Genomic DNA, 24796 nt, shown 5'->3' with positions numbered 1-24796 from the left:
ACAAAATATATACCAAGGCTCGATACACTACTCTGTAATCTATCAATCTTTCGTTTAATTTAGTCAAAATTTCTATTCGGTTGTGAGAAAAATTTGGACAAAGTATCCATCTATTGACTAAGTACAGCAAGGACAATTCCGTTCATTCGCTCAAGTGCGAAAAAAGTACGATCCCCTATGAAAAATTCTCCAAAATTTTTCAAAATTCAATTTTTTCATAAAATGGCCTTATACATAAATTTCATAAAAAAAAGGCATAAGTTTATTGCGTAAAAATAAATCTATACATCGATGATATTAAAAATTAGATATTTCCTCTAATCGAAATATTGATGTATACTAATAATAATCACAGCATTCTAAAAATAAACAAAATAAAAAAAAGGCGCGCAAAATTAAATTTTCAAAAGTTTAAATTTTCATAATTAAATTTTCTTTTTATTATCAAATATAAAAATAGAAAGATAATTATATACGAAAGTATTAGTAGTAAATACTAATATCCTGCAGAAGAATATGACAAATTTAGTTTGAAATTGGATGGTTGGTTTAGATAAAATTCATGATTCAAAAGGTCATAAAGAACAAGTGAATAAAATTACCTCAAATGTTTTATATATGTATATAGCAATGGCAGTGACCATAACCTGAATCTATTCTTGTATCTACTGGTTTGAATTATTTTAACAAGGCTATATATATGTATATATATGTACGTTTGTCATCAGACTAAGAAGACGAGTTGCATCTGCATACATACATGACTACTTTGCAATTACATATAACGAAGTAGACCATTCCTGTGCTAATTAACGACCCTATCAACTTGTGCGCACGGGTGGCTAACGACCTAGTGGGGACTTTCATTGCGATTCTTATGAGCTCGAGGTCATTCCTTAAAAGTCCCCTCAAATTCTAAAAAATTTCCAGTCAATTTCAATCATTTTTTTTTTTTACATCAATTCTTGCGATAAAAATAAAGAAATATCTAAAAATAAATTATCTGGAATGTCAACTATTTATATCATTGGTTAAAGAAATTTTCTTATTTATTAATTGTTATTATTATTGTTAATGGATTAGATGAATAGGGTTAGTTATTTCTGTTACGGGATTACAATAATAAAAATTAATAGGACACTGTAAAAAGAGCGGTGTTAAAAATGGATTCATTTTACCACCACCCGGTGTTAACATTAAACTAAACCGGTGTAGGAGGCGTAATTCGGTTGTGTTAAAGTATTGGTGTAAAAGTGGGGTAATCTGCGTCCGCTTGGAGTATTAATTTTAAAGATTATAAAACACAAAAAATGTTAGTTCTTTATGAAAATTAATAAAAAATATCATTTATTAACAAGTAAAGTGATCAAGTAAGTAAAAATATTCACAAAGTAAAATATTTTACACCGCTTGGACTTACCCGGTGATTTTTTACAGTATATTGGTAATTGCACTGTAAAAAAAAAAACGGGGTAAGTCCAGGCAGTGCAAGTATTAAAATTTTTGGTGTTAAATTTCAAGACCGAAAACGGTGTTAAAATAACACCGCCACCGGTGTAAATATTCTTTACCAGTGTTAAAATATTTAACTTTGTGAATATTTTTACTTGTCCGGAACTGCAGTTGATTAGTGTTTTTATTAATTAATTAAATTATTGGTAATTGAAATGGCGGGAGTAATTGTGTAATTTTTAAATAAATTACGTATAATATAAATAATTATTTAAATAAGTACAAAGCAAAATTGAAATTTCCTCCAGATAATATAATATACATTTTTTTTTCTAATTTCTATAGGTGGATTTTTTTTTTACACTAATTTAATACCGCCAAATAACACCGTCTACACCGGTGTTATTTCATTTCAACACCGTTTTTTTACACTGTACAAATCGTGAGTTAAAATAGTTTAGCCAGTGGACGAGCGCCTGGTAAAGACGACGGCCCTGTTTTGGTCCAGACTATTGATCGAATAGAAGTAGAGGGTGAGAGAGCAAGCAAGGTAAAATGAGAGACTGTAATATTGGTAGAGAAGCATGAGGAAAAGAGATGATGATAATATAGCGCGGAAGGTGAAAAAGGTACCAGGAGCGTACGGCAATCTAGATTATTAACCCTAGGCGAATTTAACCTGTAATAAATTTTATTATTTCTTCTCTTACTTCCTGGGGTTCTTTATCTAGTCTTCATTTATACTACAAGCTAACGTCTTCTCCATTTTATCATTTCCGTATGATTTTATATTTAATTTAAAAACTCGCGAGATAAATCCGCGGAAAATTACTTAGCAGCGTATATCGGCAATACAAAAATACAGTACATATATATTTTTATACTGGTTTTTTTTTTGTTTGCCAGATTTTTTGTTATGCTCTATAAAGAATGAACGAGTGAAAAAAATTATTGGTTACTTGCATAATGTGAAACTTATAACTAACAAAAAAAAAGCTTTGATGTTTATAACAACTTTTTTTTAAATCATAAGCATAAACAAAGAAAATATATGACAAAGGATGATGTAAAAAATGTTTATATATTTTTTTATAGTAACTCATATAGTTTTAGAATATTTAAATAAGAGTGTGCTTTGAAATAAAAAAAAAATTAGGTCAAATGATAGCAGTTGTCAATCTGGTCTTTTGTTATTTGAATAGGAAAGTTATTTTTTTTCTTTTTTAATTTTGTTCCGTATTAAATACAAGTAGCATTAATCTGGGTGAATGTATTTGAATAGTTTTACTGCTGAATATCTCATTGATTGAATTCTTTTTAGAGACAAATTGACACGGAATGTTGATATTAGACTCGTGCAAAAAAAGATTTGTTCTAAAGAGATTTCCAAAAAGTCTGAAGTGTAAAACTTCGAAATTTAAGAAGGATTTTAATTTAAAGTTGAACTTTTTTCAAAAATTAATGATTTTCATCTACAGTAAAAAGTATTGTGTATCTGTGTTAAAAAACGATTCGTGTTATATTTTTTGTGTTAAATGACGACATTGAAAAATTTAGTAAAGTTTGAGAAAAGTTCAAATTGTTGAAATTTGTCTCGAACTTAAAAGTTCTACAACCTGCTCTCTAAAAATGAATTAGTGAAAATCACTATTTGGTAGTGAATAGTCACTTATTGCTAGTGAAAAGTACACCATTATTTGAATTAGTGATATACTTTTCACTAGCAAATAGTGAATAGTCACTATTTTCACTACTTCAGATTTAAGAGAGTGAACTATCTTGGAATCATTTCTGAACAAATTTTTTTCGTACATTGGCAGTTAAATTCACACTGCAAAAATAGGGAGTGAATTTGAAGTAATTACGGATTTTATTTCAATCCAAATTCACTCGATTGCTTGGAATTCCGGAATTTTAAAAAAAATCACTTAGAATACAGAATGAACGATAAGAAATATTTTGCGGATATTACTATGCCAGTATGGGCTCGAACGCCATACTGTATGGCATCGAAGATTCTTATACGTTGTAAAATTGTATGCATGGATGATTCGACCATTGCGGGAATAGTAACATTGGCGATAGTTGTCGCGGATGCCGCAATGTCAGTATGGCCGTCAGGCCCACACTGCATCGCCCTCTCTACAATGCGTTTGGCAGAAGAACCTAGTCTAACGACATCTATATAGTTTTGGCGGTAATACAATAGTCTACATTGATTGAGATGCCAAAAATTATGGCGGGAAAAACTAGTAGCATTGTGCCCTCGGCATTGTCGTATGGGTCTGAGGGTCTGCTGTTTCACTGTGCCTGCTATGTATACGTGTGACCAATACAATAGCTCCAGTACTATACAGTATAGTAAATAACGCCATACTTCTGGGACTTGTTACAATACTGTCTTGGAATATTTCACATACTATTTTAGTATTTGTCTTGAGACCATACGCATGGTATTGAATGCCATGCATTTCTTACCGTATAAACAGGGGGTTTGTTTTTTAGCGGAGTGATTTTGAAGTGATTTCATTTAAAAACATATTCGCTTTTTTTAGGCGTCAATTTTACTCAGAAGGGATTTTTTTCCATGAGCATTGTTAAAAATTATTAGCAAATTACTTGAAATTATTAACAAGTGTAAATTTCTATGAAAATTATCTTCGAAAATCGACAAAATTTTCGACAGTAAGTTTGAGTCTTTTTATTAATAAAAAAAAAAAATAAAATCAAGTATGTATTTAAAAATAGTTTATATGTAATTTACAAAAATGGTCTCCAATGACATGCTGTCTCCGTTTAATTAAAGATAGAGATAAATGTTTGCGCCGATAGCGAAAATAAAAGGAGAAAGGTAGTTAGTGAGTCTTGTGGATTTGCGGGCAGCTAATATTTACACACGTACCCGTTGCAACGCTATCGTTGTTAGCGTCGATCAAAGTAATCACAGTGCTATACGTAAGCACTAACACGCATAAACTTTATGTACGCAATAACACGGTAAATTGACACAGAATAATAAAAGGACAGATGGAGAAAAATTAAATAAATATTTTTATAACTTTTTTTCAGTTATACCTTTCTATTGCCAACTGACTTATTAAATAATAAACTGTTGTATCACAGTTAGAAAAATAATGAGTTATGGTTTATGGAAAATTAAAAAGTTTTAAAAATATTTAGTAGTATTATTTAAGCTCTTAAATATAATTGTGGTTAGTGTATACTCTTATTACATTATATATATAGAAATAAAGAATACCACTATATATATACATATATGTCCTGAAGGTTTGCAGTTTCAATTACATCTAGTCGTATAATGTTGGGTCGGTACACCAACGCCGCGTTCGTTCTTCGTTCACAACAACGCCCGATGGTTGATGACCCGCCATGGAGTTCCCTAGCGAGATATCGCCACCCCGAAGGGACTTATTTTTCCACCTTCGTGATACTGAGTTGTTATACCACGTCGTTTCCGGGTTACCGACCGAAGACTGCTGCTGATGATACTTATAGACCGTCAAGTAAATATCTATACATATATATGTATATATAAATGCATGAGAAAAAAGGCGGAAAGAAAAGATTGCTTATGTCGATTCATTCAAACATGTCACGCTATTTGCGATTCCGTGTCATTTATACACTCCAATGAATACTATGTACGATATTTAAATACTTATACAGCTTCACTGACACTCATAAAATATCCGAGCTCTGTGTATATTTAAATCAATGGATTCTTAATGAATTTAATTATAGTCATTTCTAACTTCCCGCAATGAAAATTGAAAGTTTAAAATAAAAAGGAAGTTATTGGTTTCGGTTCGATTTTCAAAAATCGAATTTTTATCAGATATCAACGTTTCTATTTGCAAATTTTTGAGCTTTTCGAAGTCAAAAAAAGTTAATTTTGTTATTCAACGAAAAAAATACATTTAGCTTAAAAAAAATTAATTTTTGTCTTAAGATAATTCTGGAACGAATCAACCGATTTGAACCTGCTTGGCGGCAATCAAAAGAGCTTATGATGACTTAGAGTTGGATAGAATTCAAAGTCGACCGGTCAAGTAGTTTTTGAGTTATATGAAAAAAACCTAAAAAAAAAAAATTTATAATTTATTTTTTTCGTATAACTCATAAATTATTTGACCAATCGACTTGAAAATCTATCCAGACCTAATTCTTGATTAGCTCTTTCGATTGCTGCCGAGCAGGTTCAAATTGGTTGATTCGTTTTAAAGTTATCGTATGACAAAAATTAATTTTTTTTTAGCTAAATGTATTTTTTTTTGGTTGAATAACAAAATGAACTTCTTTTGACTTGAAAGAGCTCAAAAATTTGCATATAGAAACGTTTTTGAGCTTTCTGAGCTCAAAAACAGCGGGAAGTTTTGGGATTGGCCAATAAGGTCAACCGTTTTTTCAGATTCTTTTATATTTAGTTGACGGATTTATCATAATAAAAGAAAATAATAATAAAATGTATTTCCGATGGATTTAAACTAGAGCGGACACTTTTAAAATCGATTACTTGAGATCGTCAACTGTCGGAATTCATCGGAAAAAGAGGTAGTATAAGATTATATTGAATCTCCGACCTGATTTCTCGGTGACATTTCTCGTGGACCTCAATCCGTATAATATTCAAAATTATATAAAATATAGAGTACTAGAGTAAGGCTACGGGTGCTCTCAGAGAAAAGTTAAAAATTCTGCTCTTTTTTTTTTTTTTTTTTTTTTCATATCATCTTTGAATTTTTCTTGAATATTTGTCGTCAACTTGAGTTATAAGTACCCAGCATTTACACAGATGTATATTTGGACGGATATAGACCAGAAATGTCACTCGTTACTCATTTTTTTAGTAGACTTAGGTCTTGGGTATAAAATAAAAAATATGTAGATCCAAAGAGGTTAATGTTCAGACTCAAGGGAAGCAGGTCAGCTGGCAATTGACACACCGCATATTTCCTGCTCTACATATTTTAATTCTACAGAGTACTATATTCTCTGTTAATTTTTTTTTCTCGCTATAATAACTATTGTTATTTTTGTTTTGTTTTTATTTTAGTTTTTTTTATTCCCTGTCTCCATGTCTTCTCATCTCTTTTATTTCTTAATATGCCTCATTTTCTGTTTATAATTAATATCAATTACAGTGATGAAAATTTTTATAATTAGCATTATAAAAAAATGAGTATACTAATGATAATGATAATTCATAGTTATATGTATGTTTAATAGAATAGTTAGTGTTAAGTAAATTTATAGTTATAATGGAAGTCCATTTACCTAAATCTAATTTCCGTGCTGTCGATCATCCGCGGTTAGGTTTTCCTCTTAGTGTTGCTGCTATACCACAGTAGCATTTTACCCTGAGGGCAGGAATAATAATGTACTACGTGGCACGATTATGTCACGAACGTCAAGCCACCAGGAATGCACACAATACCTTGCGTATAGATATAGATATCTTTGCTTAACATTAACCACACAGGTAAATAACTTCTATAGGTATTTCTACTGAGACAAAGCATAAAACATATAAATATATGAATTTTTTTTTCTTTTTTTTTTTTTTTTTCAACTTTTTAACGTATTCACGTGAAGCTTTTTTTCGTATTATGTATTCTCAAGTAGATCAAGCAGTGGCAGAAAGTTTTAGAGGGAATTAAAATATGAATGTTTTGATTTGAATGTTTTTTAACATAAGTTCGGACGCGATTCAATTATTAAGAAAAATATTTATATTAGACTAATTAAAAAAAAAAAATGATTTTTTTTTTTTTTTAATTGAAACTCTCTATCAAATAGTTGTAGGAAGATGAAATAAGATGCTCGTTAAGGAGAACCGAATTTAATGTAAAAAGGATTTTCCAACTTTAAGATTTGAAACTTAGTATACATGTAAAGAAGTACTTTATCTATGTATTCTCAAAATTTGAATATGATCCACCGTATAGTTTTTTAGAAAAAAAATTTGAAAATGACGTTTTTAAAGTTCCTATACACAGGCTCTTATGGAGGACAAGCTCCCGTCATGACTTGTTCGATTATTTTCATTATTAACCTCCCAAGTTTAAGAAATAAAAAACCACATGCTATAAACTTGAATATTTTTGGAATATGATAAGATTTTAATAATATAGTGTTACCGTTGTAATTATTTTAATAATTCAAGTTAAACTTTATTATTTAATCTTGTTCATCGACAGAGATACATATTATTGAGGGTTTGGCAACGTCGCAGAAGCAGCTGAGAGAAAAAACAAAGATAGAAATACATTAATAAGAAAGACAAGATTAGAAATAAATTTTCCCGCTTCAATTTGAATATTCGTGTGTAAGAAGTTAGAACGCGCTGTTGTCAAATCTTTTTATTGAATCATATGAGTCAAAAATAACCAAGTCATTTCATTACTTTCTTTAATTAAATAAGTAATAAATATTAATTTATGATTTCGTTATGTTATTATAAATTAAAATAATGAATTTTCATAACTATTAAGAGAATTTAGCAAACAAAAAAATTCAAACACTACTTTGACTCACTAGTATCGGTCGAACCTCCTTAAAAGATGAACTTTTAATATTAATATTAAGAGGCCGCTCATCGCAATTTTTTATTTCCCATTCAAATAACATGAAAAAAAAAAAATTAGAAGTTTGGAATTTTATACCTCAGCAATGGCTCATTGTGCAGATAAGCTCAGAATATAATTTCGCAGAGAATTGAATACTCTACAAAAAAAGTCCCTTGTCATTTTTTGATAAATCCATCTGTTCAAAAGTTATTGGAACTTGAAGTCAAATTTATAGTAAATTTTTAGATCTTTTATGTATCTAAAGATCGGAATGTTTTTTTGCGGAATGAAAATAAAAAAACGACATGAAAAGTAAAAAACCTACGGGATCTGAATTTCTGAAATCTTTTGCACGTCAGCCGAAAATTGCAGCCACCCCAAACTACCCCTCAAGTCACCTTTAAAGTCAAATTAAATAAATTTTTTTCATTTTCAACGTTCCGATCTTCAGGTACATGGTCTTTTTACTTTTCCGGCGAAACTATCAGACTTATCACAAAATGTCATAGGTCCTTTTTTGTAGACAATTTTATTCCTCACAAATTATCTCGTATAAAGTTTTTCAAAATTTCACATAGTTTTCAAGTTATTTTCATTTTAATGTCAAGATCTTGAAATCCTTCAGAACGTTACTTTTTTTCAGAGCTCGACATATATATAATATATATGTAGAGTTTACATAAATAGTTAATATGGTTAATATGAAATTGACTTGGGCTGGATCAAAGATAACATAGATTTAAGCACTCGAATGTCATGTAGAGATGTTGCGAAACTAGACATAAACATAATCGAATCGATTGGTTAGAGATTGAATAACTTTTTAGTAAGTGAGTGAGTGAGTGAGTGAATAAGTGAGGTTCCTTAGTCTGGTTATGAGATAGAAATATCACTTAATATTTCTAGCTCACCTATAATATGTTGTTACATAGACATATAAATGGATTTATTTTCATGAATGTATCAAAATGAATATACTACTTTCTCATATATGAATTTAATTTTGAATACAGCAAGTCTGTGAGAAAATTTAATATCAAGAATTTCAACATGACCCGGCAAATAATTACAAGTGAGTTACTGTTCATAGGAGATCTCTCGAGGTAATTGAAGCACCTGTAACGGTATTCTTCAGGGCAACGCCTTAGATGATAGCGTAATATCTTTAATAAAGATTCCGAGCTTGTATAATATTTATCGTATTTACTTTTAAGTCGGTTTTCATTTTTTTCAACTCACTTTAATAATAATGTGCTGATGATTGATACGATAAATCGTTTTCTCATTGGATGCCATTTTTTATCACAGTTAGATGGAAAGCCGTTTGAAGTTTATTTGCAAATAAAGTGTTTAAAATTTAAGATTGATGTTTGAAGAGATTTATTTAAGAGCTGAAAATAAAAAAAAAAAATTTGAACAACGAAAGGGCACATAACTTTAATTATATGAACTTTTGACGTTCAAAAATTTTTTTAAAATTTTGAGCTTCAAAATAAACCAAAACGGTGTATAAAAAGTGATCCTTTTTGGAATTAGTGACGAGATATATATCAGATATTAGTATCTAACTGGTTTAAGCCAATGTTGTAATTGTGGATAACACTATTGTACTCGAACTCAAGTACTGATCAAGCTTAGGTTCGAATCCCACAGTGAGCAAATTAATTATTTTTCACAAGTTGATATAATGTATTGTCTTTTTATTTAAGGTTCGTTCCCTATAGCTGCGAGACTGCCACCTGTATGCAATCTTACCTACTATCATACTCTGTGATTGGAAATAAATATGGAAAAAAGATATGAAGAACAACTATAATGCTATTATTAAGGTATGGAATATAGTCTGGTTCATAAGTGCCTTTTTGTCGAAAACCTGATCAAGACCACTGAAAATTATGATTTTGGTCTCATTCGATTTGAAATGTCATCTAAAGAAATGTTTTGCTGGAAAATTGAGGCCGGCAAAAATCGAAAAAATTATCAACAATTAAATCAAAAACGAAAGAACGGATTCTTCAAACTATGGTTTGGTTTTTGCAAATATTTCAAAAACTATTTGAAATATTAAAAATTTGAAAAAAAATATCATTAAAGAGTAGAAAATTTTCTAAAAAAAAAAGACTAGCCTTCCCGCAGTGTACAGAGATTACTCCTAATTTTGATTTAGATGTATAATAGGGCTAAAAACGGGTGATGGTCCTTGCTCGCGTGTCGACCAAATCAGATGCATGATCAAATCAAAAAATTTTTTGCCCAATTTTTTAATTATAATAGAAGACAAGAAAAATAAAATGGTCAGGAGAGATAGTTTGAAAAAGTTTGAAGTAATTTGTCAGAAATACGGCGAAATATCTACCCAAGAAAATAGGGACTCGAATTACTTGTAATATAACCTAATTACTATGTAATGCAAATATGTAAAATTTAAAGACTGCGAAAATGGAAGTTATACTTTTAAGATTGCATCAAAATAACATTAATTTTGACTTTATACTATTTGAATACAATTTCACAAAAAAATGGCCCAAATAACAATCAAATCGCTTTAAGTAGTTAATCAATTATTTAATAAATGAAAAACAAATTATTTATGTCAGCATAACGATAGTAAATTTATATTTAGATATATTAAAATATAAATTATATGAATAATTGAGTCAGTAAAAATAAATACTGAAAATTTACATAATACTATTACTCAATAAAATAAATTAATTATTTAATATAATTAAATAAAATCATAACTCATATGTGCCAGTGATATATTCATCTATTATAATAATAATTATAATAATTTATCAGATATGATTTAAAATGAATAATTATTTTAAAAATCAAAGATCTAATAAAATTAATTTAAAAAAAAAAATACGTATGACTTGTGCATAAATAATTCCATGTAGTTGAAACAATATATATATATATATATATATTACATTAAATGTGTGTTTTAAATGGTTGAAAAAGTTTTCAGTTGATTAAGCGATTTGATATTTATTACATACCAATCCATATATATATATATATATATATATATATATATATATATATATATATATATATATATATATATATATATATATATATATATATGATTACAACGTGAAAAACTTTCTCCGTAGCGTGCGTACATGCGTATTCACGTTCATTCGGGTGCAAGTTGAACGTAGTGGGTTTGTGGACGCGGGACAGCCGTGTTACCGTGGCAGTCTGTAGGTCAGTTACTGTTACTGTTACCGTCGGCTATTACCGGTTATCCGCGGGCAACGGTCGTGGTATGCAAGACGCGATCTCATGGAATTTTCTCCGTCTCTCTTTTACTACCAACAAGTACCGTCAGCTGACGTAATTCATTGGGAATAAACACTCAAAGATCTGTCATGTTTAAGTTAATTAACCCATCTGTTAAATTATATTACAAATAGTTTTTTTTATTTTTTTGTTATTATGCAGGAATTCATTTTTTTTTTTTTTCATTTGTCTTCAATGGGATTAAAAAAAAATATTGAAATCATTAAAAATAAATGGTCGAACTAGTTTTATCTGACAGAGGTCCGAAATTTAATGACTTTTTTTTATTTATTTTGAAATCGTGAAAATTTTTGTAAGCTCGAATTTTTTATTCTAGAAATTTTTGAATTTTTTATCAATCTGTTAATGGCTTATATATATCAATAAAAATATAACTCCGAAATTTAGATTCAAGATGTATATGCATAGAAACTTCGATATTTTATAACCGGAAATGAATGTTAATTTCTACAGTAGGGGTTTTAGTTTTCTTTTGGTTCTCTCAAATTCTCAAAATTATTTTTTTGATCCTCCCATCACGTTTCAATTCTCTATAAGCTGTTCGGAATTCTTTTTATAAAATTTTTATTTCTCGGAAAGAGAATTCGCTTTTGATTCTCTTTCGATCTCAAAAAATCAACTTGAGTTTTCATTAATCAAAAATCAATCAATTAAAAATCCGCCAATCGTATTTAAAATCACGGACCGACGAAAATTACCAAAAAAAAGTATTAATGTTTGTATTTGCAGATTACGTATTTTTCCAAAATTAATTTTTAATAAAAGAGAATTAAAGGAGGGTTAAAAGAGAGACTTGGAAATCTGTTACTTGATTCTTTTTTGATATTAGTGATGTATACGGATATATTATCGTCAACAGAATACCAAAAGACAAAGAAAATTGAATGGAGTTAAATGAGGACGTGGTATTTTGTATAATTTTACTTTGGTTTTTTTTTTAATTGTAAAAAACCGAGAAAAATCAGACCAAAACTAACAGCGAATCAATTTTGCAACTGGGGTTATTTCTATATAATCATAAATTTTTCAAATTTTAAATAGAAAATTATAATTATTCCAGTTCAATGAAAACATATTAATGCATTCATTGAATTTCAATTCCCAAAATATATAATAATTTAATCCAATTATAGGGTCGTTAATATATGAATAATAATAATAATAATCTATATTATTAAGAGAATAAAGAAAATTTTGTTCCCGGCATATTTGTATGATAGAATAAGTTAATGTTATTAAATTTGGTATCGTTAGAAAGGTTTTGACTTGAATTTGTGCCTTTTCATAGTTTCAACACTTTTTCATTATCAATCATTGAGAAAAATCGATTTATCTGTATCATTCGAATTACATTTAAATTATGCGAGAAAAAATACGATCGTAATCATTTTCCTTAAATAAATTAATATTCTAAGTATTCTGTAACTAAATATGACTGAATGTCACTGAATATATACTATATTATTTATATCGCGTTACTTATTCCAAAATGACAAAGTTTTATATTTCCATTTGGTTTTAGGAAGCTTCTCAAAGCCAAAAAAGTGTGCATAGAAAAAAGAGGATTCATTGACACAAAAAATCTTTACTCGCCTAAAGAAAATTTTTACTTACCCCAAAAAATTTTTCACATTGTGAATTAAAACCAAGAAGTTATTTAGAACCAGAAAAAATTTTTTGGTGCAAGGAATCATTTCTTGACCAAAATAATCTTTCCTCGCCTCAAGAAAATTTTTGTATTGAATTTATGATGCATCAAATTTCTTGATGCAAATAAAATTTTTTAAGGCAAGAAATTGATTTCTTCTGAGTATTTTATAAAATTAGTAGTGATATTCGGGCAGTCATGTAGTGACTGCAGGTTGCTCATAAAAATAATAATAATAATAATAATAATAATAATAATAATAATAATAATAATTATTATTATTATTATTATTATTATTATATAATTGTAATTAGTTACAGAGTGAAAAAATATCACAATAATTGAGTCGTAGGTAATTCATTAATTAAAATATATTTGCAGTATCACCAGATGAGATTGCCGATGAAGCGAGAAAATGTCTCTAATTAATTGGTAGATAAATTAATTAACTAGAAAAGTTAATTATAAAGATAAAAATTCTTTTATTTAATAAAATAATTATAAAAATAATTATTTATTGTAAATATGTTATTAAAGTATTTGTTTGATGCACTATAGTTCCGCGTATATTATTAACTGTAAAATGAAAGTCTCTTATTTAATATAAAGATATTACTTTCATCAGAAGAATATTATCCATACATATGTATACATTTTTTTACTGTATCATAAGTCATATGTCACAAAGAACCCTGACTTTCCCCATACAATATAAAGACAAGTAAACATGTATTTTATGTAGGAAGATGAAAATATTACTTATGATTACATTTCGTCTTCAGAATTTGAATTCAATGAATAAAAACGTTATGTATTGTTTAAGAAAAATTTATATTAGAAATTGAAACTTGGAATTATTTATTAATTTTAATAGTAAAAGAGTACCTTCAGTCTGTATATAACCACTGGATAAAGTGGTATTCAGAGAAAAAAAATAAATAAATAATAAGCGAGTCGGTGAATCAGGGCCTTTTAATCTGCAGTATTAAAATTAGAGCCTCGTAAAACTGAATCCCGAAACTTGCTCGTACCGAGTCCATAATCTCCAACAAATCTTTCGTTCTTACTCGTGTATTATTTTTTTATATTTTTTTCTTTATCTTTTGTGTACATATTTTTATTTTTCACAGATTTGGTTTTTATTAATTTATTTATGTACTATCAATTTTTCCGGCCATTTTGCAGGATTTTAATCAACATTTTCAAAAATTAAATAATTTTTTTTGCAAATCTAATAATTTATACTGAAAAGTTTTTGATAAGAAAATAAACGATTAATTTTTTAATAAAATTATCGATCTACAAAATTTTATAGTGTCAAATTTATATATATATATATATATATATATATATATATATTAGTTTGTGCGGTTAGTAACATGAGGACAACGAAAATGTTTCCTCATTTATTACTTTATATTAAAAGATATATGATGATATACCTGTAAATATATATATATGTGCCAACATATAGAAAAATTACATGTGGTAAACCAAATAGTATTTTTGTGCTATAATTGATCGGCTACTGAACTATAAGCAACCCGAATTTCGGTTACAAATATATATTAGGAGTGTGCGAATCATATTTGAATCGTATCGAATAGTTATATTCGATTCGAAAGTCAAGTCGAATAAATGAATAAATTAGGATTGATCATCAAATTTCGAATTGTTCGTAACTTTTGGAACTATTAGATTCGAATCCGAAAATTCGCATCAGCTTTCAAGTGTTCAATTTTTATTTATAGTGCATTACATATATCTCTAACAAAAATTTTTAATTATTATTCCAAAAAAATAGGGACAGGTGGGGCAAAATGGGCCTCTTAAGAAATGAAGGCATATGTAATATAAATGTCAGCCCATTTTGCCCCACTTTCCCCTTCCCCTATTACTATTTCCAGTCGGTCAAAATTTCAAAATTCGGAGTGCGAATCAAAAAGTTCGAACTATTCTCAGAGCCCTAGTTCATATATATTTATTTATTACTTAAATCCTGGTATATGTATAAACATATATTTTGTAAGGATCGATAGATTTTTTCGGGTATATAAAAAGTACTTTTCAGCGATATTTATGATTATAGTGAAAATGATTGATTTTATATATGCAAATTAAAGTAACAAATTGTTGACATTGTTTTACTTTATGATCGGCCTTGGATGATGATGATGATGCCAAGGAAATACCTAACTCACTTTACCTGTTCACACATGTATTTATGCAAAATTGTTGCTCATATTTCTATATATATATACTCCATCAAGTAAACCCGATAAACCTTACAAGTGATAATTTATTATTTTAGAATATTATCAAGTGTAATATGAATTTAGTTATAACGTATAATATATAAAATATATATAACATACTCTGTATGTGTATTTATAATATAAATTAAATTATCTATAATTAGTGATAAAAATTTTGAGTTAAAATAAATATAATAAATTTTGACTGAAATATTCTCAAGTGTTTGCGAAATAATTTAAAGTTCATAAAGCTTGTTTGTCGTAAAAAATAAATTTATAATGAAGTTAATTTACATTAGTGAATTTATTATGTTGCATTGAAGTATTTGCTCAGTTATAGAATGAAAAAAGTAACTGTGAGATAGTTAGTATTATAAAATATGCACAGAGAAAGTGGGAAAATTAAGAATGAGAGGGTGTTGGTTCAGTTATCATTTAAGGCACTCCTGGTTAGCTATAGTGAACTAGTTACAATGTTGTGCTGTTATAATACAATGGAATTTAGGAATTTTACAATAGTAGTACCGGTATGTTTAGTTCGGACAAGAACTTTGCCGGGTGGACGAGATTTATGATATCGATAGTAACACATACCGCCAGCATAAGGAATAACTCGATTGCGAATCGCGTGAAATCTCGATTTATCGACATTTAATATACCAGTATTTGATTTATATTTTAAGTATTACCTATTAACCATATAAAAGTTGTAATCTCTGGTTGATTAATGATTTATTAAGTTCACTATCAAAATTTAATAGTTATTCTAATATGCATATATTTATTTTCCGGTAGATTAAATATCTCTATAGATAAAATAATGCTTTAAATTATCGTGAAAATTCTTATCGACATGAGCTACATAAATTATAGAAAGTCGTTTAAATTTTATGTGGATAAATGATAATGAGGCTATTGGATAAAATAATTGTACACCTTAAACGCGAAGCAGTCAGTCGAAACAGACTAATTTCCGGGCGATAGTCCGAAAAAATTTAACAGGAAAAAACATGGCTTTTTGCAAATTTAATCATTACTTTTATGGGAACACTTTGTTTTTATAATTTTCTAAACGCGATTTCAAGTTTAGTCGATTTATAGAATGACATAAATATTCAGAGGTTTACAATAAATAAATGCAGTACTGGCAGGAATGAAATGAAGTTGGAAACTAATTTTGTGGGATAAACTTGTGAGTTTCTTCCCTCGAGTAGAAACTGATCAGTTTCTGCTCGCGAAATTGCATTGGTCTGAAATTGGATCATTTCGGCTGGCGAAACAAATATTGAAACTCTCAATTTCAATGCAGGTGATATAAAAAATAAATTTTGTGACAATATTATTTTTGAGTAGAGCAATAAAAGTGTACTGTTACACTATTAATTTTAAAAAAAATAAAATAAGCAAATCTTAAATTAAACTCAGTTTTCTTCCGTAAGAAAATGATTTTGAATAAAGTTCCTAAATTCTGATACCGAAGGTATGAATTTTAATATTTTCGATTTTTTTAAATGTATCGACGAGTTGGATAATTAGGACGTAGTTGATCAGGACGACGTCTCTGGTGGTCGAATTACTCTTTGTCAAGACAGACTTTGAGAGTGAACGAGACGAGGATGGACATGCCCGGGGTGTATTACCCTCGCATTCTGTTGACGACCTCCTGATGCTGATGGATACCATCGACCCTGTAATTATAAGGGACCGGTTTCTTCTGTTCGCTGGTACCACCTACGGTATGTATACCCCAGGGAAAGAAATCTCCCCAAGAATAATTTTATGGACCATCAGCACCATCACCACCATGACCCTCTTCCTCCTCGTACTCCTTTATATCCTTTACCACCACCAGCTTATTATATTTTCACTCTCTATCGTCGTCACTCTCTCTTTACATATTTTTTAATCCTTTTGCATTCACAAAATATCCATATATATACGCTCGATTTTACATACGTTGCCGACGATCGTCCAGTGCCCCAAGGCGCCAGATGAAAGAAACCCAGTACAGGGTTAGAGTGAGAAGACACGCACATAAGAGAAATGAATATCTCATTATTCATGAGAAGAGTAATGATGATGATGGATCGAATGACCTGAGTATATATATACACATATATATATATATGCAATCGTAAGATTTTAATTTCTTTTATCGTACTCATATCTTATACTCCTCAAGTATGTTTATGCTTATTGCCCACATTTGTTTTATTTAAATACTTAAGACAAATAAAAATTTATTTAACTATTAAAACTTGATGTTGCCATGATTAATATAAGAGAACCTGGGGCAAAATAAGACACTACGTTCGAGAAAAATAGTATATTACACACCGAGAAAGGGAAGTAGGACATTTTAAGCCGGGTAATTACTTACCCAGGCTGAAGGTGAGAGTGGCCAATACAATTTTTCACTAGACCTGTACCTGAAAGTTTAAATTTTTGCCTCTGCAGAGACATGTTTGTGGGAAGAATAACGCATGCGCTAATTTTTATCGTTTGTTTTCTCATAATAGGAAAGAACGAATTTCTTACCGCTAAACAAGGCAGAAATTTAAACGCAGGTATCATGAAATAGTATATTGTGTGACAAGGGATGAAACAAAAGGATTTCGGACCAGAGTGAAATTGGCTGACATCACCCGCAGTCTGAAATCGTGTTTCATCCTGAGTTACACACTAGATTTTTTATGATTACCTGCATTGGAACTTAAAGATTCAGTGTCAGCAGCCAGTCAGAAACAAATTTTTTTAAGACCAATAGTGTCATCAATTATAAGCCTAAGCGTAAATTGTCATTTGCAATTTATAATTAAGTAGAGACTATAAATACTACACTGTGAAAAATTTCTATTAAATTTTACTATGGGCGCATTGTAACACCGGACCATAAGATAACTGGTACAAAATTTACAAGTGTCCCATAGTAAACGTATGCGCATAGGTCCCAGTTGTGTCATCTGCGCATACCATTTACTATGGGACACTTGTAAATTTTGTGCCAGTTTTCTTATGGTCCGGTGTTACAATGCGCCCATAGTAAAATTTAATGGGAATTTTTCACAGTGTATTTATTATTGACACTAATTTTTATAAAACTTAATCACAGTCAGAACTGTCATTTACGTAAATAAAATTCATGGTCTAAAATTACTATTGAACAAATTACAAGTATCAGAGTTTAAATTGCGAAAGGCTTCAGTCAACGGGCAGAAAAATTATTTTTTTGTTCCCAAGGGACGAAAGACGTTTGTGTCTGCCTGCTGACTGAAGGCATTCACAATTTACGCGATTGCTAATATTAATTCGCGGCATTGGACTGAAATTAGTTTGTTTTAACTGACTGTAGAGGTATTCTCTAAATCTGAAACAGTGACTTTTCACTGTTTCACAGTTATAAGGATACCAAGTGTACTTAGAACTGTGAAACAGTGTATATACACTACTTTTCAGTGGTTTTCACTGTTTCAGATTTAAAGAGTACTGAAATTTCGAGTTTCGATGCCGGTCCCATGAAAAATTATTTTCCATACCACCTAAACTAAAATGACAAGTTTCAACGCCTGTTTTACCAGTCAAAACAAACCAATTTCGTAAGTTTCTGCCCATCAAATTAGTTTCTAACTTTATTTCATCGCCATCAGAATCAAATTTGTTTATCATAAATCTCTAAATATTTATGTCATTCTAATAATAAACCGAACTGACACCTGTGCTTAGAATTTTATAAAAATAAAAAATAATTAAAATACAGCATTAATTTTTTCTTGCGCTATCAGTAAGAAATTCGTCTGTTTCGACTGACCAGACATTAAAACATCGTATCAATGCAATTAATAAGTAATATTGTAAATTTTTAAACACTGCATATAACATTCCTGTATACTTATTTTTTCATAAATATTTTTTTTAACCAATGCAAGTACAATCTAATGAAAATTTAATTTCACGTTTTTAAAATTTTTATTTTTCAAGTGTGATTTAAAACAAATCAATCATTTCAATCAACTCTTATAAACTTATGACTTGTCAAGAAGATTAAATATAATGTATATAAGATCGTTAAGTCTAAATAATAATAGTGTACACACAGTAAAATAAAATTATAAATTACAAGTATTTCTGTTATGAAAATAATTTAAGAAAAAAAATTTTCCACGTATATTGTTCAAATATAAAATATAAAATAAGAGTAGAGAAAGAGGGGGGGGGGCAAAACGGGGTACCCCCAAAATTTTATATTTTAAATGGTTTTTAAACATTCCAAAATCACTTTTGTAAATATAATTGAGCGTTATTTTGAGTTTTTTTTGTTAAATTTTTTCAAAAATCAATTGTCAGTCGAAAAATATTAATGACTTTTATTTTATCATAAAAACTATTAAAAATTTGTTTTTCTTCTTTTGTATCCAATAATCATGTAAAATATAACTTTTCCCCATGTAAATTACTTGCAAAAAAGTTTAACTTATTCAAAATCATTTAAAATCCAGAAATTTTTTTTTTTACCTTTTTTAGGGAGTACCCCATTTTGTCCGCAAAAAATAAAAAACTTTTTTTTTTAACGGTAACTGAAAATTTTTTCTATTTACTTTGAATATCATTAAAAAAAAAGATTTAGTATATTTGAGTCCTCGAAAACTTGGTATTTTCTCAAGTACCCCGTTTTGCCCCTTCCTCCCCTATATAGAATCAGATGTGAATATAATATGCGTACACATAATATTCAGTTGTTGTAATATGCAAGTGTAATCGTGTTCAATTGAGATGGTAAAATGATGACACGATAGAGTGAAGGCGTGCAAATATTTGTCGGCCACCTCGACGAGCATTATCAAGATCTACAGATGCAGATCTCTCATCTCAAGGCTAAATCTTTTTATATATATATATATATATATATGTATCCATATATATCTGTATCTACATATATTGTATTAGCATGTATACATTAATACTAGATCAAATCAGAATACTATTGCGGTGAAATGGGAATGAGTATGTTGAATCTATGTTCGCTTTTACACGTGGGCGAATCCTATCGTTATCTCAAAGATTTAAGTCTTCACATAAATATCAACCTACGTATCATCATAGAAAATTAAATATACTCTAATGAATGGCCATTAATATATATGTATAAATGGGCATTCATTAAAATGGTCATTAGGATGGACATTCATATAAAATTATTTATATGTATGAAGTACTAAAATAATAGTAAAAAAAAAATAAATGGAACTTTTTCCCTTTCAAATAATTCGAATAAATCGAGTAGAGCAAAATGAAAAGTTGAGAGAGAAAGAGAGTATGTAAGATTGAAAACCAAAGAGCAGAAGATATATCTTGGCACAGGTCAGCTGACAGTGGATGTCGTAGGAACGAGGGCCACTGCTACGAGTGTCAGTACGAGCAATTTGTATTCTCTTGAGAGAGTCACGCGCGGACACTACATACTGTATGTACATACTTCGTTGAAGATGGTTGCGTGATCAGATACCGCGATGTCATCTAGTCAAGTCAAGTCACCAAGTCAGTTAGAGAGTCTTTGAGATGTCTCCACATTGATCAGAGAAACGAGACTGCGGCAATGCGTTTGACTTTCGCACTTTGTTACGCAGCGGTAGGTCCATCAATGCAATCTTTTACATATGAAATCTTCGATCCTTATTTTAGTCTTTCGCTTTCCATTCATTCAGCATATTCACATTATTCATTCAACTTTTTTAATTTTTACGATGAAAGAGAAAATGCAATGAAGAAAAATTTAATACTTTTAAAAGATTTTTTTATTTGAAAAGGACATATTTTTCTGCGCCCTTTTGGCTTTAGTCACTAAATTTGAAACTAAAGGCCGTATAATTTTTTAATTATTGCCCATTTTTTTGTAGACTTACTTTATAGTTCAAAATTAAAAAAAATAATATTGAAAGCCAAAAAGGCATATAGCTTAAATTTTACGCCTTTTTGGCTTTTCAAATTTTTTTTTCAATTTTCAGCTTTAGAATAAGTTTACAATATGATTAGCAATAAAACAAAAATTATAGGCCCTTTTGGTTTTAAGCTTAGTGACTAAAGCCAAAAGGACGTTTAAAATATGTCCTTTTGGAAGTGTACCTGAAAATCGAAACGTTTTCCCGGGTATACCAGTAATATACCATTTTGAATAAAATAATTTTCTTGAGTCAAGAGAAAAAATTATTTAACTAAGAGAAATTTACTTAAACCAAGAATAAATTCTTGGCTCAAAATTTTTTCTCTTGATTCAAGAAATAATTATCTTCAAAATGGTATTCTTGGTTCAAGATTTTTTCTCTTAAATCAAGTCAATTTTTTTATCAGTGTATTAAAACGGTGTAAGTGTTATCTTTGACACCGTTCGGTGCTATTACCTCAAAACTCATGCATTGTCCGATCATATAATTTGTAGTTAAAAATGACCCAGTAACTTTTTTTAATATTAAAATTCATTAATTTAACTTTAACTTGAAAAATTATCAATTAACTTTCTTAAATAATTATTTAAAAAAATACAATTAATAACTTAAGCAATAAAAAAATATGATGTCAAGTATTTTCAATTTAAAAAATTACTCCCCGGGTAACAATATCTAGTCCCAATCTAGCCTCATCGAACCCAAGTAAGCCTCAATCCAGTCTCACTGAGTAAAAATAACATTTTGAGCCTCAAATGTTGTTCAAAAAGCCTCAATGAGCCTCTAATGATGCTCAAAGATCCTCAATAAGCCTCGATGAGCCTCAAATAAACCTAGTCTTGACTATATAATTTAAAATGTAATTTAAATTCGATTAGTATTATTTGAGGCTCTTTGATCACCATTTGAGGCTCATTGATGCTCTGTGAGCATTATTTGAGGCTCATTGAGGCTTTTTTAATATCATTTGAAGCTCAAAATGCTTTTTTTCCTCAGTGAGGCTGGATTGAGGCTAGATATTGTGACTCGGGATGCCAGCCGAAAATGGCGACCTCAAATTACCCCTAAAGTCACCTTTAAGCATTTAAATTACATATATAAATTTTTATAATTTTAGTTGCACGAAAAACTTTCCGATCTTCAAGTACATCTTTTAGAAGTAGTGACCCGATATTTAAAAAAAATATGAGTTTCTTACTTCGAAGTTTGAGGGACATAATTAATAAAAGTTATGCAACTAATATATGAAATCTTATGAATGTTCTTATTTAAGTGTACCGGAAGTTGACTCTGTGATCAACCCCTAATTTTCCCGCTACTTCGAAATTTTGAAAAATATTTCAGTCAAGACATCATTCCGAAAAAAAAAACGGGCATATCTACAGGGGCGCGTTTTTAAATTCATAACGCGGTTTTTTCCAAATTTTTTTTCTTTTTTAATATAATCTGACGTTTGTATATATATTTAATGCTATTTTATTTAAATTTATTGATAAAAATATTCAATATTTTCATTTCAATTAGTGATATATTTATTATTTTAAAGGATGTTTGAAAAAAAGAAGTTGAAGTTTTTTGACCTCAAACCACGACAGACTTCCTTAATTATTTTAATGAATGAAGAATAAATTTTTAGTAAGACGATTTCCCATAAATATAATACAAGGCTTTAGGTGTGAAAATAAAAAAAAAATTAATAAAATAATGACCAAATGACGCAGTTAACAACTAATCAATACGGACATGCTGCTGTCAATCTTAAGACAAGTTTTTCGATTTAATTATAGAGTTTATGATGATGAAGATTTTTTTAAACGAGAGAATCTTAAGATTGCGTGACTGCGTGTCGTACGACTTGAGACTCGGAAACTGTGGGAGATTAATAAAACAAAAATAAAAAGATAACCGCTACAGAGATGGAGTTAAAAGTAAATATAATTTAAAAAGTAACTAAAAAGTCGAATAAAAAATAGGGAACAAGAGAAATAATAGGCCGGGGATTACATCAATCGTTCTTACCGTCGTTTACTTTACCCTGGACCTTACCCTATAAGTATGCGTGACTTTGTATCGTTCAAAAACGCTGTTAACTTACTGAATGAAACGCTACAAATTTACGAGCTCGTAACTTTTGAGTTTAATAAAGATCTTTCCAAACCACGAATTGTTAAAGAATAGTTTATTGTTTTGTTTTATTTTTTTTTTAATTTTTCAGAAGATTTTAATAATAGTTTATGACGTTATTATTTATTAATAATAGTATTAGTGTTAAATAAATTATGTAGGGTAGACCGGGGCAACTGAATCACCCAAAAATTTTGAAAAAAAAAAAAAAAAAAAATTTTAATTTATTAGTCGAAAGTTTTGTCGAAACGCGATTTTGAATTTATTGGGAATTTAAATACAAAAGAACATCTGGGGTAAGGCGGGACACCTAGAAAATTTCAAGAAAAAAAATTTTTTTCAAAGAAAAAAAAAAAGGCATAAATTTGGAGAGGCTGACATTAAAGTTTTTTTTCATAAAAAATATTATTACAAAAAAAATTTTTTTCTTTATAGAAATAGATCAAAAAATTTGCATCTGATGTCAAGAGTTAGAAGAAATACTCGTGTAAAAAAAAAAAGTTCGACATGTTGAACTTAGGAATCTCAGAAAATTTTGAATTTTTTCGAATTTTTTTAATATTTCTATATTAACAGAAATATGAATATCGATACTGCCATTCTAATACGTCGTATCCCACATTTGAAAAATTTTTCAGGTGACGATAAAAACGTTTCACGGTCGGCAAAGAAAAATTATTTGTATTATGTGTACATTGGTATAACCTACAAATTTATTTTTATGTTTTCATGAAATACAGACACTTGTAGTAAATAAATAATTTTGAATTATATGCTGTAAGAAGAGTCAAAAATTATGCATCATTACCTTCTTACTCATGTCGTTAATTGCTTCCTCAACATTAACTTAAAATTAAAAATGTTAAGCGTGACTAAACCTATACGAATATGGGATACGACATATAAGAATATTTATTTAAAAATACTAAATAAACAATTTGACCTCGAAAATTTTTACATGAGCTGCACATTGTTACAATAATTCCATTTTTAAAAAAAGTGAAAATGTCAAATTTTGTGGAATACGGCATATTAGATTGGCAGTATCGAAATGAAAAAATTATAGGATGGAAATTGAACACGAAACTAAAATTTTACATTTTCAGAAAATTTATTTATTTCTTACGAAATTTTTCAAGTATAAAAAATTTACTTAAAAATTGCCAGTTTTCAATTTTCAAAAGATTTTTCCATGAGTCTCATTAGTGTCAAAATTCCAATTTTTCGAACTTTTTTTTTTACGCAGCTAATTACTCGCTAATGCCGACCATCGTACCCCAGTCTCCCTTTCATAAAATATTAAACCCAAAAATTGCAAGTACAAAAAAGTTGTTAAAAGAAAACTCTCAGACGAAAGAAACTTTTCACACGCATTGTATACTTCCTTAAATACCCTACTTTGAGTTGGCCTTCAGTACATAATAAAATATTAACATTAAAAATAATACGATTTTCATAAATAATTCCACATAAATAAGG

The 24796-nt window shown here is 29.0% G+C and overlaps 1 protein-coding gene across 6 annotated transcripts in view; it reads right to left on the bottom strand.

Moving 5' to 3' along the window:
* LOC103571969 (SH3 and multiple ankyrin repeat domains protein 2) overlaps nt 1-24796 on the bottom strand; it is a 193395-nt gene that overhangs the window by 94036 nt on the left and 74563 nt on the right. The window lies entirely within an intron of this gene.

This window comes from Microplitis demolitor, chromosome 5 (assembly GCF_026212275.2).
Source record: "Microplitis demolitor isolate Queensland-Clemson2020A chromosome 5, iyMicDemo2.1a, whole genome shotgun sequence".
Taxonomy (NCBI): Eukaryota; Metazoa; Arthropoda; class Insecta; order Hymenoptera; family Braconidae; genus Microplitis; species Microplitis demolitor.
This window is presented reverse-complemented; position numbering and strand designations above follow the sequence as displayed.